Source organism: Canis lupus, chromosome 4 (genome assembly GCF_048164855.1).
Source record: "Canis lupus baileyi chromosome 4, mCanLup2.hap1, whole genome shotgun sequence".
NCBI classification, from domain to species: domain Eukaryota; kingdom Metazoa; phylum Chordata; class Mammalia; order Carnivora; family Canidae; genus Canis; species Canis lupus.
The window spans coordinates 69,453,960-69,471,989 of NC_132841.1; the positions used below are offsets into that span (position 1 = coordinate 69,453,960).

An 18,030-nucleotide genomic window follows, 5' to 3' on the forward strand; every position below is an offset into this window, starting at 1 on the left:
GAAATGCACTTTATATCATAATCGATATACACATACATAAATAGAATTGAAAAAACCCCAGATTATTATGAAGTGGTTCTTTCTTACCTTTACTATGTGTTGCACTTTTATGTTTTTTATTTTATTTTATTTTGTTTAAAGAGTGCTGGTTATGATCCTCTAAAAGGATATCATGGGTGTCTAATGAGTCATTACATAAAATGTAAAAAGCAATGCTGTAAACAATATGAGAAGAATTAAGGGTAAAGTTCCTATGGGAGAGAGACTTGTAGTCTTCTTGGGGAGAGAAAACTAAATTACAAACCATTGGATCATATTTTTTTCTTTATCATTTATTTATTTAAAAAAATTTTAAAGATTTTATTTATTTACCTGATAGAGAGAGACAGCATAAGCAGAGGGAAGAGCAGAGGGATAAGCAGACACCCCAATGAGTGTAGAGGTAGAAGCAGGCTTCCGCACTGAGCAGGGAGACTGGCATGGGACCCAGTCCCAGGACCCTGAGATCATGACCTGCAGTGAAGTCCGATGCATAACTAACTGAGCCACCCAGGCAACCCTAATAAGTTTTTTATATTAATTCTAATATAGTTAATATACAGCATTATTTTAGTTTCAGGTATAGTGATTCAACAATTCTATACATTACTCAGCACTCACTATGATAAATGTACTCTTAATCCCCTTCACCTGTTTCCCCCATCTGCCTACCTGCCTCATCTCTGGTAACCATCTGTTTGTGCTCAGTAGAAAAGAGTCTGTTTCTTGGTTTCTCTCTCTCTCTCTTTGTTTTTCCTTTGCTCATTTGTTTTGTTTCTTAAATTCCACATATGAGTTGAAATAATATGGTATTTGTTTTCTCTGACTGACCTATTTCACTTATCATTATACTCACTAGCTCCATCCATGTTGTTGCAAATGGCAAGGTTTCATTCATTTTTATGGCTGAATAATATTCCATTATATATATATATATATATATATATATATATATATATATATATATATATCACATGTTCTTTATCTATTCATCTATCATTGAACACTTGGGCTGATTCCATAGTTTGGCTCTTGCAGATAATGCTGCAATAAATGTAGGGGTGCATATATCCCTTCAAATTAAGGTTCTTGTATTTTTTGGGTAAATACCCAGTAGTGCAATTACTGATCATAAAAAATTAATTTTTGAGGAACCACCGTACCATTTTCCACCGCGGCTGACCTGTTTTGCTTTCCTAGTTACGTTGCATGAGAGTTCTTTTCCTCCATGTCCTTGCCAACACTTGTTTCTTGTGTTTTTGATTGTAGCTATTCTGACAGGTGTGAGTTGATATTTCATTGTAGTTTTGATTTGCATTTCCCTAATAATGAGTGATACTGAGCATCTTTTCATGTGTCTCTTGGCCATTTATTTCTCTTCTTTGGAGAAATGTCTGTGCATGTCTTCTGCCTTTTTTCTTTTCTTTTTTTTTCAGAGAGAGAGGCAGAGGGAGAGAGAGAGAGAGAGATAATCTGAAGCAGACTCCACGCCCAGCATAGAGCCATGTGGGGTTCAATCTCACAACCCTGATGTCATGACCTGAGCAGAAGTCAAGAGTCAGATACTTAACCAGGTGCCACCCAGGTGCTCCACTTCTGTCCATTTTTAATTGGATTATTTGGGTTATTTTGGTGTTGAGCTATATAAGTTCTTTATGTATTTCTGGATACTAGTCCTTAATTGAATGTCGTTTGCAAATATCTTATCTTAGTAGCTTGTCTTTTAGTTTTGTTGATTGTTTCCTTCACTGTATAGAAGCTTTTTATTTTGGTGTAGTCCCAGTAGTTTATTTTGTTTTCATTTCCCTTACCTCAGGAGACATAGCTAGAAAAATGTTGCTATGTCCAATGTCAGAGAAATTACTGCCATTGGAACATATTTTAAGACTGTAACTAATTGATTGGTAAATTGTATGATGCAGTTGAAGAATGGTAGACGTCCAGCTTTTATCTGTGTATTTTCTGTGTTGAAATACACAGATCTAAGATAAAGAAGACCACTTTTACAAAGTATGCTTATTTTATACCGTATTTCCTATTTCCTAGCTGCACCTGTTTACATATTCTTATATCTCTGAAACTGGGGTGTATCTTACATTTGATGATATTTTATAATAACTGCTTTTGGGCAGCTAACTCAGTTGTCAATGCCTGACTATTTGCAATCTTGGTTGTCATTGCTGGTGACGTGAGTGGATAGCTGAAATCCTTCACCGTTTCAGGAATAGGAATTTTTTCTGATAAGGAATTAAGTCTTGTAAGATCAAATATCAGCATCAAAATTTACAGAATGTTGTTAGTGGCTTGAAGGAAAACCTCAGAAGCAATGATGGTGCATACTTCCAAAATAAAAGACTATCTCAGTAATACCATTGTTGACATAGAAGTCAGTGTTGTGTGGAAAATATTAACATCAGTAACTCTGAGCCAAAAGGTGATTTAGAAGAACAGAACTCTAAATTTGAAGAAGTTTTAGGGCTTTTTTTTCACCAATTAATTTTGCTTATATATCCCTTTTTTATTTACAGATAAGGGTTGTATAATAAAAAGGCTATGCCTAAAGAAGTCTCAGAGAACTTTTAAAGGAGCCTAGAAAGTAAAATTTAAAAGTAATAAAAAAGCACTGTGTGAGTGTTTAATCAACAGCATTTTTTTCTTTCTTAGTTATTAAATATCAATGGCATCTTACACTCATGATCAGTCATAAGCAAATGCAAATTAAAACCACAACATTATACCACTACATACCTATCAGAATGGCTAAAATTGAAAAGACTGACAAAACCAGGTGTTGGTAAGGGTATTGCACAACTGGAACTCTCATGCATTGCTGAGAGGAATGCAAAGTACACAGCTACTTTGGAAAATAGCTCGTTATTTTAAACACACTTAGTGTATGTCCCAGCAGTTCCACTTCTGGATATTAAAGAGAAATCAAAACAGATCCTCACAAAGACTTGTAAGCAAATGTTTATAGTATCCCTAATTGGAAACAACCCAAATGTCCACAAACTGTGAATAGATAAATAAATTGTGGTATACCCCTATAATGAAATAGTATTCAGCAATAAAAATGAATAAAATATGGATGCATACAGTATCATGGATGAATCTCAAAGGGAAAAGCCAGGTGCAGAAATCTTCCTATGGTATTGTGTCAACTACATGGAATTCTAGAAAAGGCAAAAACCCTGTCACTGTATTGATAGAAAGCAGATCAGTAGTTGTCCAGGACCAGGGATGAGTGTCAAGAGACTCTCTACAAAGGGATGAGAGAAACAATGAGACAATGGCAATGTTCTTTGTCATGATTTTGGTGGTGGCCACACAACTAAATCCATTTGTCAAAGCTCATTGAATTGTATGTTGAAAACTGGTATTTCTTGTGTGTAAATTATGTAGTAAAAGCGGACCCAAAAAAAGCAAATTAAGGACTGATGGTGTCTTAGATTTTATGAAATATGGAATTTTTCTCTATTTTTAAAATAGTATTTAAAATATAGAGGATAACAAAAACAGAAAGAGCCAGCAATTATGTATATTTCACCACACAAAAATAACCATTTAAAAATGTTTGCTTTTTTTCCCCTATTAGTCTTTTACATTTTCCCCCCTCTGTATGGTTGTATCATAAATGTCATTCCTAACTACTTTCCTTGTAGAGTTGATGTTAGAAACTGTACAAACTCAATGAGAGGTTTCATGGCATTCCTGGTTGTTAATCTTATTTATGCTGATGTATTAAAAAAAAGTTCTTCCTATCTGAGTTCTTGTAACACCTCTGTGCAATGTGAATCAAAGAACTGGAAATATAGAAAAATTATTTTAAATCATGTGTCCCAAAGACACTGGATTTGATCATTGAGGAAGAGCTCTAGTACAGAACTAAACTATATTATTTAGAGGAAATATTAGAATCAAGGCCTGAAGATAGCAATCATTAGATACTGAGCTATATATAATAATCGGTAATTAGTGAACCTTGTTGAGAGTGGTTTCGTGGAACCTCTCAGTTTAATTAATTTACATAACTCTTAATGTAGGCTCTCTTTAGCAATAAAGGAATTTGCAGTGACATAAACTGAATCATTCTCCATATGCCTTTCTGTTCGAGCCTTTCTACCTTACAAAGTTAGATGAGGAGAGACGGCTTCAGCATGTTTGCCTATCGCTTTGTGGTTATAAGCCCAGGCTTAGCAAGGGTTGGGGTGAGGAGGTTTTAAGGGAGGAGGTCTAAACCCCAGCTCTTAGAATACAGAGCTATTCTGACGCTGAATTTTTGATATACCTTGCTTTGTATAATAAATTGTGTTTCATATATGTCCTTATAACTGTGAATAGAGTGAAAGGGAGACCTCCTTGGGATCAGGTGACTTGTCCTAAGAGCCAGATGGAAGCCAGTGTTTCTGAGGGTGGAGTAGGGGTGGGCAAAAGTGGGTTCCAGATATGATCCCCTTCTGATACTGACAGAAGCCAGTAGCCTCTCAATATGGAGACACTTCTTCCAAGGCTACAGACTTCTGAACTCTAGTTCCTGAACCCTGGGTCTCTTTGTCTTGCAATGAGAATTTAGTGTAAATTTCTTTCTTGAGTGACTACTATATACTTGGTGCTTTTCACAGCTCATCTCATTTAACCCTTAAAACTACCACAAGAGTCAAGTCTTTCTCATTTCCATTTCAGAGATAAGGAAGCCATGACCTAAGAAGGCTGAGGATCTTGCCCAAAGCCACATGACTAGTGAGTGAAAACTTGTTCTCCCTCTATCACATGGGAAATTTCTTTCTGTTCCATTTGAGAAAAGGAGCCAATACTTTTCTACTGGGATAAGAGAAAGGAATCTGATCTTATCACCCATGCTTCCATGTGAATTTATTTTTTCAGCCTCATTTCCCTCAAAATTTTAAAGAGTTCCAGTCCTCTCTTTTTTATTCGTATGATGTAAGAGCTTGGACAAGGTCTCCTTTTTCTCATAAGAAAGAAGAAAGTTACCCAAAGAAACTTTAAGCCAGTTAACTTTACTTCTCTAAGCCTTAATTTGTCTATCTGTAAAGTGGGGACAACAATAATACTGATCGCATAATGCTATGGTAGAAGTGGAGTGGAGGTAGTGTGTGTAAAGCTGCGAATAGTCAGGATTCCAGATTATTACCACTACTGTTTTTACAGAACTTTTTACATACAAAAGGAAGTGGGGACAGAAGTTTGTATGTAAAGGGACGCCTGGATGGCTCAGCAGTTGAGCATCTACCTGCAGCTCAGGGCATGATTCCGTGTCCGGGATCAAGTCCCACATCTGGCTTCTTGCGGGGAGCCTGCTTCTCCCTCTGCCTACATCTCTGCGTCTCTCTCGAATAAATAAATAAAATTTAAAAAAAAGAAAGAAGTTTGTATGTAGAAATATTTTCCCCTTCTTCTACTTAACCTAGTTTGAACAGAGAACTTGAGGGATGATATTTTTACCTTAAAAGCTCTAACTCCCTTGCTTTCTGTTTTGAGAGTAGGGAAATGAATTTAGAAAAAATTCAGTAGCCATGAATTTAGAAAAAATTCAGTAGCCATGACTGAAGATTCTCTCGGAAATATGTTCAGCTTTTTTCTCAATCTGGTTTGGTTAAAGGAAAGCCTTTTGCTGTCATTCAGTGCTGGAATAGAAAATATAACTGGAGTTTTGCAATATGAAATGTATTAACATGGTAAGTATCTAAATTATTTTTTTGTGTGTGCTGCATAATTTCTAAATGCCCCCTTGCCCCTCTCTTTTTCTCCTTTTTTTGGTGTTAGAATAAGAAGGAAAGGCTGCATGACAGTTAACTATCAGATCATAAAATAACAAGTTTAAAGACTCATATTCAAAAAATTGACATATAGTATTTGAGATATAAATCTTCCCATTGGTGCATTTATAATTAAAAGACCTGTATTAATAACACAGCTTCCATTTAGAATTTTTTAATTTGACATGCATTTATTGCAAAGTGTTGTATTGCAGGGAAAGGAAGATGACTAAAGACCCAGTCTCTGCAAAGTAGTAATTTAAGGAAGGATAAAAGGGAAAGGAAGAAGGCCGAGGCCGCGTGTGCACAACTGATTGGGAAAGGAAGATTGGCCTCTCATGCCAGGCAGAGCTTTGCCTATTATGGGCTCCTGATGGCAGGAGCTCTGCTCTGCCTCTTCTGGGTATTAAGGGTGTGTGACCACTAATACCCTCACGTGAGATGCCTTCTGGCCTGGCCTCCCTTCCAAAAATACTTTCCTTTCGATGAACCAAACTTAGTCAGAAGATTTCACCTCTCTTGGTAGTGTTTTTATCCAGCTGGGGTTTGGTGGTTTTACTGTAGCAACTTGTTTTATGGTTTGAGTTCTGCCTTTGATTATGTAATCTTTGACTATTTTATCATCGTTCACTCCCCCCCCCCTTTTTTTTTCACTTTGAAATGCAGAATAAGACACAGAGTGCATAGTGATGAGAAATGTAATGAGTAACTATGGGAAGAAATGGAATTTGTAGCTACTTATACAGGTGACAGACTGTGTCCCCAACAAGGAAGATTTCTGTGTCTCCTACAGACAGCCCTGCCCAAGAAAGGCCTTTATCTTTCAGAGCAGCCTGGCCTACAGAGAAGTTCCAATCTTACATCTAATAAATTAGAAAGACCCTTCCACCTTCCAAAAATATCCTTCCAGGTAATTCAGGAGATCCAGAGAGTAAGCTTCCTTGCAAGAGGGCAGTAGGTGACTTCTAAAGATAGCTCATGGAAATTTCTAGATAATGCTATTTTCTTACTTCCAGAGCAATTCAGAGACTGTCACAAGAGCTTTGTTGAGTATCCCCAGCGCACAGTCTGAGCCAAATGAAAGCTCCCAATTAGAGCATTGAAGCTTTGATACCAATTAAAAATAAATGATACTGTTTATGATTTAGAGTGTACATGGATCTGAGGGAGGAGGAATAGACCAGAAAGAGGGACATTAAAAGCTTGATATTTAAAAATATGAGCAAACTTCATTAATAAATGAATGAGTATTTCAGAGAGTATATTGCTAAGCTCAAGCCTAAAATTCTAACAGGGAATTCAAGGTTTTCAAGTGATGAGTTCATTAATATGAGAAGGAGGTAGAATGGGAAATGTGTAAAGGTTATGATTTTTGAGGCTACAAAGTTAAAGTGTTTTAAGGCCAGCAGAAAAATTCAGCTGTGTTTCCAGTTGGCAATATATTGCAAATTGTTGTTCAGGTAAATCAGCTTTGATTATACCCAAACACAGAGCTTCTCAAAAGATCTAGTTTCTGGTTTCCCAAAAAATTCACAGAGCAATTAATGTGTTTAAGTTTATATTGATAATGCTGAATGCTAGTAGGATGATTTCCCATTTTCCTTCTTGGGAAGGCTTATTTTTTCTTTTGGTAATTGAAGGGCTTTTGCTTACCCTTGAGCAGAGAGAGGTTACCAAAAACGTCCTCAATATTACTTTTTAAACAAATTTATTGTTTTGAGTGGCTAGTTCTCTTGTAGTTCCCAGTATAAAGTCATTCCAAAGCAGCCTTTTGATATGAACCACAACTTTTTTTAAAAAAAAGATTTTATTCATTTATTAGAGACAGAAAGAGCACAAAAGTGGGGAGAAGGGGCAGAGGGAAAGGGAGAAGCAGACTCCCCAGTGAGTAGGAAGCCCATTGTAGAGCTCCATCCTGGGAGATCATAACCTGAGCTGAAGGCAGATGTTTAACTGACAGCCACCCAGGTGCCCCTCAGTCACAACTGTGGAAAAACCCTCTTCGGTTTAATAATTTCTTCTACTGACATAGATAACACATGGCATCAAATGGAATGGAGACATTTCTTTCCAGACAAGCTTGGAAAGGATGAAAGGAACAATTTTCCTTAAATGTGAACAGAGAAACAATGGATGGTGAACCATTTCCCCTAAATTATAAAGCAATTATATTTCCTATTTCAAAACAAAGTATACTGGGGCATGTTTTCTTTTCTATTACATTCCTAATAAAATCTTAGGTGAGAAGAGACAGAGCAATAGAAATTATTTTCCAGGAACACCAGATGTTGACCCACCTGTGTGACTACTGGTAAGAGGTTCTAATCTTGTAGTTACGTAAATACCTTAATTAAATCACATGCCATTCCTGCATCATTAGAGTAGGTCAAAAGCTGAAATTCTGTTGAGAAATGTGAGCATGTCGGTTTGTATACTGTAGACTATTCGTATACTGCTTGTATATGCGTAAGCATCTACCAGGAACTTCTAAGTCATTTTTGCAAAGCCAGATTGCAGGTTTGCTGCTCATCAACACTGAGTCACCTTGGGCTTCTGTTCCCTAATTTGGGATAATCGTATCTCCTTAATAGACTGGTTCTGGGTGTGAACTGACACACTGCATATAAAACCCCTGGCACATAGAGAGCACTCAGTGGATGTCACCTGCTCTCCCTCCTCCTGCTATAATATTTTCTCTTTAAATATTTTATTTATTTATTCATTGAAGACAGAGAGAGGCAGAGAAACAGGCAGAGGGAGAAGCAGGCTCCCTTTGGACCCCAGGATCATGACCTGAGCCAAAGGCAGACGCTCAACCACTGAGCCACCCAGGTGCCCCCTATTATAATATTGAAGAAGACTCCCTTAAGCATTATTATCATCTTGTCTATGGGCTGAAGTGCCTACTGTAATGATTCATTCTTTTATTCAATGTTCATTCAAAAATATTAACTTAATATTATGTTTCTGCAAAGATGAATAAAAACATGATCTCTGCTTCCAGGAAGTTCATAGTCTAATGTGCCAAGTTGATTATGGAATTTAAAGATCTTTTTTTTTTTTATAAAAAAAGGATTTTTAAAATTTATTTAAGAGAGAGAGAGAGAGCACGAGCAGAGGGAGAGGAGAGGGAGAAGCAGACTCCTCACTGAGCAGGGAGCCCAGCTGGGCTCAATCCCAGGACCTGAGATCATGACCTGAGCAGAAGGCAGACCCTTAACCAAGGCAGACCCTTAACCGTCTGAGCCACCCAAGTGCCCCTTAAAGCTCTCTTTAAGTTGCAAATATCTGTTTCCCATTTTGAGTCATCTTTCCTTATGGAATTATAGGGTCCCTTTACTCAGGGCTAATCAACTTTGGCTGAACACCAGAACCACAAGGGGCGTTTTCTTAAAAACGCTAATGCCTGGGCAGTATCTGGATATGTGACGTTAGAGCTCTGGGTGTGGATGTGTTAAAAAGTTTCCAGGTGCAATTAGAGATGGGAATCATTGGGCTAGAGCCAAGCCATACTTGAACTCCAGGCCTTATTCGGCATGTCACTCTTTTGTTCTTCCATTGAGTGCACCGTTCTTTTCTCTTTGTCACTGTCCCGCATGACCTTCAGATGGCAGCTTCAAATACGTCATTCTGTGACTCACATCCAGTTTATGGTCCCGTTCCGTGTGGTGTCCTCTTTTTTTTTTTTTTTTTTTTAAGATTTTACTTATTTATTCATGAGAGACAGAGAGGCAGAAACATAGGCAGAGGGAGAAGCAGGCTCCCTATGGGGAGCCCGACGTGGGACTCAATCCCAGGGGCCCTGGGATCATGACCTGAGCCAAAGGCAGATGCTCAACCACTGAGCCATCCAGGTGTCCCTGTGTGGTGCCTTCTTTACCTCTGTCCCCATTTTTCTATTTGGACATATCGACAAATTAAATTTACAGAAATTTTCTCTGACTTTTGCGTGTTTTGTTTCCCAAATCAATGTGGAAGCTTTTTGTGAAAGAGATCAAATGGTCTATTTTGGGGGGCACCATTTCACAGTATTTTTATGCTGCTTGAGGCTGCTGTGGGCACTCCACAAATGGTCTCAGCCAACTGACTCACTTCTGGTAAGTTGACTTCTTCTTCCAGCCTCTTCTGGTGTTAGCAGCTGTGGAATCTCAACATGAATTATTGAACTTTTAACTTGATTTTCCAACTCCAAATTTTAATCTCTTTCATCAGTCAGTTCTTTGGAATTTAATCTTCCTTCCTACTGGTCCAAATGAAATATGTAAAAATTTCTTATCTTTAGGCAGTTTTGAGGAAGGTACCTACATTAATTAAATCCAAATATAATAAAAACTATGGTTCTGAACCATACGGTGTTAAGTGTCTTGAAGGTAGGGACCGTGTCATATTTCTTTTTGTTTCCCAGACACATGGATAAGTACCCGGCATACAACAGGTTCTCAGTAAAGATTTGTTGAATTAATTGCATTAGTCCTTTGGTCAAATTAAACTTCATTAGCAGAGACATTCTAAATTCATCCATCTTGCAGATTATTTGGGAAATCAGATGCATTTCTAATAGGAATTTTTCTCTGCATTTATCTTTTTATTGCTCATAGGTTCTGGGAATCTGACTTTCCTGTTTGATATTACTGTGCCTCCATTAGCTTTACAGTTCCCTGACATTCTTTCAGATTTTGTGTTGGCTCATGTTGGTCATTGATCTGTCTGACTGTCTGTGGATCTATGAATATCTAACTCCATACCTAAATAGGACCATTCTGAGTTATTGCATTTAATGCACTTATTTTCTTAAGCTTATTAAGAAAACATGGATAATATGAAAAAGTAAAATAATATATCAGTCAACTATTCACTCAAAGACCAGGGCTGGGAATTTTTTGGTGTATTTCTTGTATCTGTGCATTTTTAAAGCAGAGTTGTGATCTAAAAGCCAGCTGTTTACTCAGTTTTATATTTTGGCTTATTTCTTAATATTTTAAATTGTTTTCAAGGGTTTATAAACCTTTTGTTAAGTTCTGCTTAATGAATCTATTGTATACTAATATATAGCTGTATAATAATTTCAATAAATCGTCTTGTTGAAGTTTTGCATTGTACTCTTTTTTTATTACTGTAAATAGTCCTGTGATGAGCATCTTCATGCATAAAGAATTTTCATAAATATTATATTCTAGAAGCTCTGTCCAAGAGTATGAGCATTCTCAAGTTCTTGATACATGTGAATAATTTTTTTCCCAAAAGATTATAATCTCCCACAGCCCTGAGAAGAGTGCATGAGTATTTTCACTTTTAATGAACTCTTGTCAGACTTGAGGATTGATTGATTGATTGATTGAGACAGGGAGAGTACATGCATGTACACAAGTGCACACATGAACGGGAAAGAGAGGGCAAGAGAGAGAGAATTCTGAGCAGGCTCCACTGACACGGGATGGGGCTCTGTTTCACCACCCCAAGATTATGCGCTGAACCAAAAGCCAAGAGTCATAACCTCATCCAACTGAGTCACCCAGGTGCCTCTGTGGATTTGTTTTTAATATAAAAAGGATAATTTTTATTCTACTTAAGATTCCCCCTACAGAGTCCTATGGGGGATATATCTTTAGGGTTTTACACCCTTCACTTTGGCATAGTGCCACACCTACATGTGAATCTTTCCACCCCAATACTACTCTCATGCAGTTGTTGATAGGAGCAAACTGATTACTTGGCTCGATTTGAATGTGTTGCTATGAGTGTACCATAGAGGCTGGTTGGAGTATGCAGCTGTGGGTGTCCTAATGGAGATGCTTGAGCCACCGTGTTACCTATGTGTTAGATATGTCCTTCTAGGTTGAGAGTATCCCCAAAGAAAAATTGAAGCTTAGTTCTTTGGCTGGAATTCTTTATACAGGAATCTGGGTATCTGAGCTAGAGGAAGCTATAAAGTCCCAGGACATCTACAGACTTCTAAAAATGGAGTTAAATGTTTTCTTATGATAAAAGGCAATGTGGGCTCTTTGGATGGCTTCAGCTGACTCTGTTTATATCTTTAGGCCACTTCCATGTTCCATTGTAATGTTATGGACCCATTATCACACAAAAAGAGATGAAATGTGGTTTTTGTTTTAGCAACAGGTTTGCTGCTATGTAGTCAGAAGAAATTTTTTTTAGGGCCATGGTCAAATTGGCTGAAGCACTGGTTTTTAATGTGTCATGAAAGTAGACCAAATATCCATTAAAGTAGTGCTACATAGAGAGATTTTATAGAATAATATGAAATATTCATTTTTCAAGGCACTAATCAAATGTCATATCTTCTCTGAAGTCTTGTCTGGCCACTCTAACTCCTGTTTGTTCTATAGCACTTGGACCCTCCTGCTATTATAACATTAAACTGCATTGGAGTTACTTGTTAACATGACTGCTCCCCCCACCCAATTATGGTCTTGTAAAAGACAAAGATAATGTTTTACATATTGTACCCCTAAAACATTATAGATCCATGGAGTACCTCACAGGGCCTATCATTCAGTAGGTGACTGATCACTGATTAGTGAATGATGGAAACATGGAGATGTAGAAAGAAATGGAAAATATTTTTAAATGAATGTATTGTAAATACCATATCTTAAGTTAGCCTTTTTAGTCAAAACAGACAATATGGACATGAGCTCCTTATTTGATTGATGAGAAAGTGGGTCATAGCAGAGGTAAAGTGACTTCCTCAAGTGACACAGCTGACTTAGGCACAAAGCCAGGTTCAGCCTCAGCCTACAGATGTTCCACTTCTCAGTTCCATGTTCTTTTTAGTCTACCTCAAAGTACTTCACTTTAGAACACTGGATGAATATAAGTTATTTTCTGATTATGTGAGGAAGACACCCTGCAAAATAAGCTTCCTTCATAATACAGTGCATGTTGATTCCTTCCAGCATATGTTGGAATAATGCAAATGGAGAAACACCCTTAATCAATGTAAAATTCATGGTATTTTGGGACTTCATAAAGAAGGTTGAAGAACTGAATCTTCTCAGTGGAAGACTTTATAAAAGTTGTTCTGTTTTAGTGTTCATGTCACATGCTGATGACTTTCTGCTATAATTGAACAAATGTCACACCTATATTTATACTTCATAATTTTTGTGAGTTAATTAGTGGAGTAAACTCATTTAATAACAGATAAAATTGGGTTTGACCCATAGGGTAGCAAGTACTCAATATTTTTTTCTTTTTTTTAATACAACATTCTCTAACCAGATTTTTTTTTCTGTCCTGAGACATTCAGAGGAAGCAACTGAAGTGCTTTTTTATGGTAGCTAGAAGAAGCAACTGACAATCTTAAAGAAGTTATTTTGAGCAAAGGGAGGTTCCAGTAGAGAAAGTTGACCTAATATAAACCTAATATAAACCTGACAGGTTGCTGTATCAGTCTTCTATGATTAGAATTCTACTCGGCCTTAGAGGGGGACAATCCATTAAGTAAATCATTCTCTTTCTCTCTCTCTCTTTTCGTTTCAAAAGTAGATACTGGAAGAAACCAGTGGAGGAGGGTCACAAGAGATCCAGGGAATTCTGCTGGTTTTCTAGGCACTCCAAGGCATCAGGTCGACACCACGGAAACAAAAGAGGCAAAACTAAAACGACAAAAATAAACTTTTTGTCTTCTGAGAACTGGAAAGCGATGTATGAGAAAGGCAGTGGAGGGGGCAGAGACAAAGAGCATGGTGTGTGAGGGAGCACAGGCCCACGGGTAAACTCTGTGTTCCACGTGGGTGTCTCCCTGGTCAGCCTTCCGTGGTTTCCATCCAACGGCCTCCATGTCCTTTGGTTTCTTCATTAGTAAAAAGAAGATGAATGACAAAAGAAGGCTCCTTGCTTGGTCTTTTGGAATCAGATAAGGGAATGTGCCATAAGCTAAGATGTCCATTAATCTAACCATCACCATAGTTCTGGCTTATGGCTTTAATTAGCATTATTTTCTTTGATTATATTTAATTATCCTAGAAGCCCTAAGCACTTTGGCAAGGATGTGGTAGAGAAAGTTACTACAAACCAAATTATGAATTTTATTGCTATAATTGCAGTTGAAACTCATGGCATCAATTAAATCCTCATTTTTTATTTCCTTGGTTCATGTGATCATCATTTTAGGTATGTATAAAATCTCAGTGTGGCATAATTGTGTAATTTCTTAAACAAAGGAGCTCTAGTCCCTTAGTAATACCCTTGGTTAGGAGAGGCAGGTGTCTAAAACCTTGCTGGTAACAATACTGGGAGCACTGTGAGAGCTTAAAGTGTGTCTTTTTTCTTCTTGTCTCTTCACATCATGTAGCTCAGACCAAAGAACATAGAAGAATTTAATAAGTGGTTCCTATGGAGATGCTGATGCTTGATCAACCCAATTACCTCTGTGTTCAATTACTGATGGTCTGTAGCAACTTGACAGGTAGATTTAGGTCTATGTTCGAGTGTCAGGTAGCACTGAAATCACAAAATCTGCAGAATCAAAGTTCCAGGGTATATTAGGTAATTAATCTTAGCTGCCACAACAAATAAAACGTTGAAATTTCAGGGACTTACAAAATAAATGCTTATTTTTAAAAAGATTTTATTTATTTATTCATGAGACACACAGAGAGAGAGAGAGAGAGAGAGAGAGAGAGAGAGGCAGAGACGTAGACAGAGGGAGAAGTAGGCTCCACTCAGGGAGCCCAAGGTGGGATTCGATCCTGGGTCTCCAGGATCACACCCTGGGCGGAAGGCAGGCGCCAAACCGCTGAGCCACCCAGGGATTCCAAATGCTTATTTCTTACTTATTTCCTATTCCATAGTGTAGCTCAAGAATTTGGAACATATGGTTTCTGTGATAGTTGTGGAGAAGGGAAAATGGAGATGATAGTGGTCCATTGACTCTCAGCTGCTTTGACTTGGAAGTGACATGCATTTTCATTCAGAGTCCTTGGGCTAGAATTCGTTACAGGACCCCAGATGTACTGGGAAATATAGGAGAGTTCATGGAATATTCGATGAACACTGTCTTTGACACATTAGGATTTCTGTGGAGTGGAGCACTGGGGACTCCATAGTAGCTTTAGGTACCGACCTATGAATGCCAAATAATGTAAACATACAGATGAGCCAGACGAATAGTTCTGTGGGAAATTATTTTTTTAACTTGAAAAGTTAATTTATTTTTAGCAAAGTATAATTGACATGTAACATTATATTAATTTCAGATGTACACGATTTGATATATGTATGTATTGTGAAATGATCACCACAGTAAGTCTAATTAATATCTGTCACCATATGGGAATGTGAACTGGTGCAGCCACTCTGGAAAACTGTGTGGAGGTTCCTCAAACAGTTAAAAATAGACCTGCCCTACGACCCGTCAATTGCACTGCTGGGGATTTACCCCAAAGATACAGATGCAGTGAAACACCGGGTCACCTGCACCCCGATGTTTCTAGCAGCAATGTCCACAATAGCCAAACAGTGGAAGGAGCCTCGGTGCCCATCGAAAGTTGAATGGATAAAGAAGATGTGGTCTATGTATACAATGGAATATTACTCAGCTATTAGAAACGACAAATACCCACCATTTGCTTCGAGGTGGATGGACCTGGAGGGTATTATGCTGAGTGAAATAAGTCAATCGGAGAAGGACAAACATTATAGGGTCTCATTCATTTGGGGAATATAAAAAATAGTGAAAGGGAATAAAGGGGAAGGGAGAAAAAATTAGTGGGAAATATCAGAAAGGGAGACAGAACAGGAAAGACTCCTAACTCTGGGAAATGAACAAGGAGTGGTGGAAAGGGAGGTGGGCAGGGGGTAGGGGTGACTGGGTGATGGGCACTGAGGGGGGCACTTGATGGGATGAGCACTGGGTGTTATGCTATATGGTGGCAAATTGAACTCCAATTAAAAAAATATGTAAAAAAATTTGTCACCATAAATAGTTACAAGTTTTTAGGGTGAGAACTTTTGAGATTGCTCTTTTAGCAACTTTCAAATATACCATACAGTATTTAAACTGCCGTCACCATGCTGTATATTATATCCCCATGGCTTATTTATTTTATAGCTAGAAGTTTGTACCTTTTGATGCCCTCATGCATTTTGCCTACCAACACCCCCTGCCTCTGGCAACCACCAATTTATTCTCCAAATCTATGAGTTCAAGTTTTTTTTTTTTTTTTTTAAGATTCCACATATAAGTGAGATCATCTAGTATTTGTCTTTCTCTGACTTATTTCACTAGCATCATAATGTCCTTAGGTCTATTCTTATTGTAAATGGCAAGATTTCATTCTTTTAATGGCTGGATGGTATATATATATATATATATATATATATATATATATATATATATATGCCACATTTTCTTTATCCCCTCATCCATCAGTAGACACTTAGGTTGCTTCCATATCTTGGCTATTGTAAGTAATGCTGCAATGAATATGAAGATGCATTTATCCTTTTCAGTTATTGTTTTCATTTTCTTTGATGAGGAAATACCCAGAAGTGGAATTGCTAGATCATATTGCAGTTCTGTTTTTAATTTTTTTGAGGACCCTCCATGCTTTTTCCACAGAGGCTGCACCTATTTACATTCCCACCAACACTGCATAAGGGTTTTCTCCACATCCTTGATAACACTTTTTATTTCTTGTCCTTTTGATAAGTAGCCGTTCTGAGTGGTGTGAGGTGATATATCATTGTGGTATTGATTTGCTTTTTCCTGATGATTTGTGATACTGAGCATCTTTTAAGGCACTTGTTTGCCATCTTTATATCTTCATTTTTAACTGAATTTTATTTTTTATTTATTTTTTGCTATTGAAGTTTTTTACCTCCTTGGTTAAGTTTCCTAGGTATTTTATTCTTGTTGCAGGAAATTATTTTATTAAAATAAGTTAAACATGCAAGACAATTTAAAAGAACAAGTCATCCTTCTGCCATGTCATGGTTCTGCAGGATCTTTCACCGGACTCTTCCATGGAAGCCCAACTGAAAAAAATTATACAAGCAAGTTCTGCTGTAGATTTTTTTTTAAGATTTTATTTATTTATTCATGAGAGATACACACACAGAGAGAGAGGCAGAGACACAGGCAGAGGGAGGAGTAGACTCCATGCAGGGAGCCTGACATGGACTTGATCCCGGGACTCCAGGATCATGCTCTGGGCCGAAGGCAGGTGCTAAACCGCTGAGCCACCCAGGCATCTCTGTTGTAGATTTTAAGTTGCAAATATTCTTCAGTTCTATAGTTCTCATCCAACCTGTAGAATATTTTCTTTTTAGTTTAGTATCTGTGTTAGTCTGCTAGGGCTGTCAAAACAAAATACTGTAGACTGGAGGCTTAAATAATAGAAATTTATTTTTTCATAGTTTTGGAAGCTGGTAAGTTCAAAATTGAGGTGCTGGCTGATTTGGTTCCTATGAAAGCAGGTGGCCACCTTCTCACTGTGTCCACATATGACAGAGAAAATGAGCTAAATTCTAGGCTTTCTGCTTATGAGGACTCTATTGCTATCAGATCAAGGCCCTACGTTTATGATCTCATTTAATCTTACTTCCATAAAAGCCCTTTCTCCAAATACAGTCACACTGAGGGTAGGCATTCAGCATATGCATTTTTGGGGACATAAATATTCACTCTATAATAGTGTCTTAAGGATTTCTTATAAGAGATGAGTTCCTCTTGCCTAAGGGAAAAAATAGAACACAGGAAAAGTTACCAAAACATCAAGCATCTTCCTTAAACCAAAAGAGAACCTAAGTTTCATACTAAAAGTCAATCTGGATTTATTTTATTATTCAGGACATTGAAATAAGCCTTAAGGAAGCTGGTTGAAGTTGTTGCAATTTTTTAAAAGCCCATCTGTCAAGAATTTTGTCTCTCTTTTCTTATTGGCTCTGAGAGCTATTGTTTTGAATATTGTACATGGTCACATTTCTGTACAGAATGGTTTGAAATATAGTTGTGTATCTTTCAGCTCTAGGAACCAAGAAGGGTGTCATGTATTTCTCTAAATTTAGTTTCAAAGTTTTGCTCCTAGGAGACCATGTTTTCAGGTAAATAATTGTCATTTGGAAATCCTTAAAGAGAATCTTCAAATAATATGAGAATATAATAGAGAAGTATTATATTACTTAGCTATTACAATGAGTTAAAATAAAACGGTAGATGAAATTGGCCACAGTTCCATAAAACAACCAG

The 18,030-nt window shown here is 37.4% G+C and overlaps 1 long non-coding RNA gene across 2 annotated transcripts; it reads left to right on the plus strand.

The window, feature by feature from the left end:
• The first annotated feature begins 1,478 nt into the window (after window positions 1-1,478).
• LOC140631616 (uncharacterized) lies at window positions 1,479-13,870 on the plus strand. Of its 2 annotated transcripts, none has more exons than XR_012029142.1 (3): window positions 1,479-1,624; window positions 4,723-4,779; window positions 13,323-13,870. It is a non-coding gene; the product is annotated as an uncharacterized lncRNA (long non-coding RNA). The 2 variants fall into 2 exon arrangements; XR_012029141.1 differs by lacking the exon at window positions 13,323-13,870 and adding an exon at window positions 5,660-5,838.
• Window positions 13,871-18,030: the final 4,160 nt, after the last annotated feature.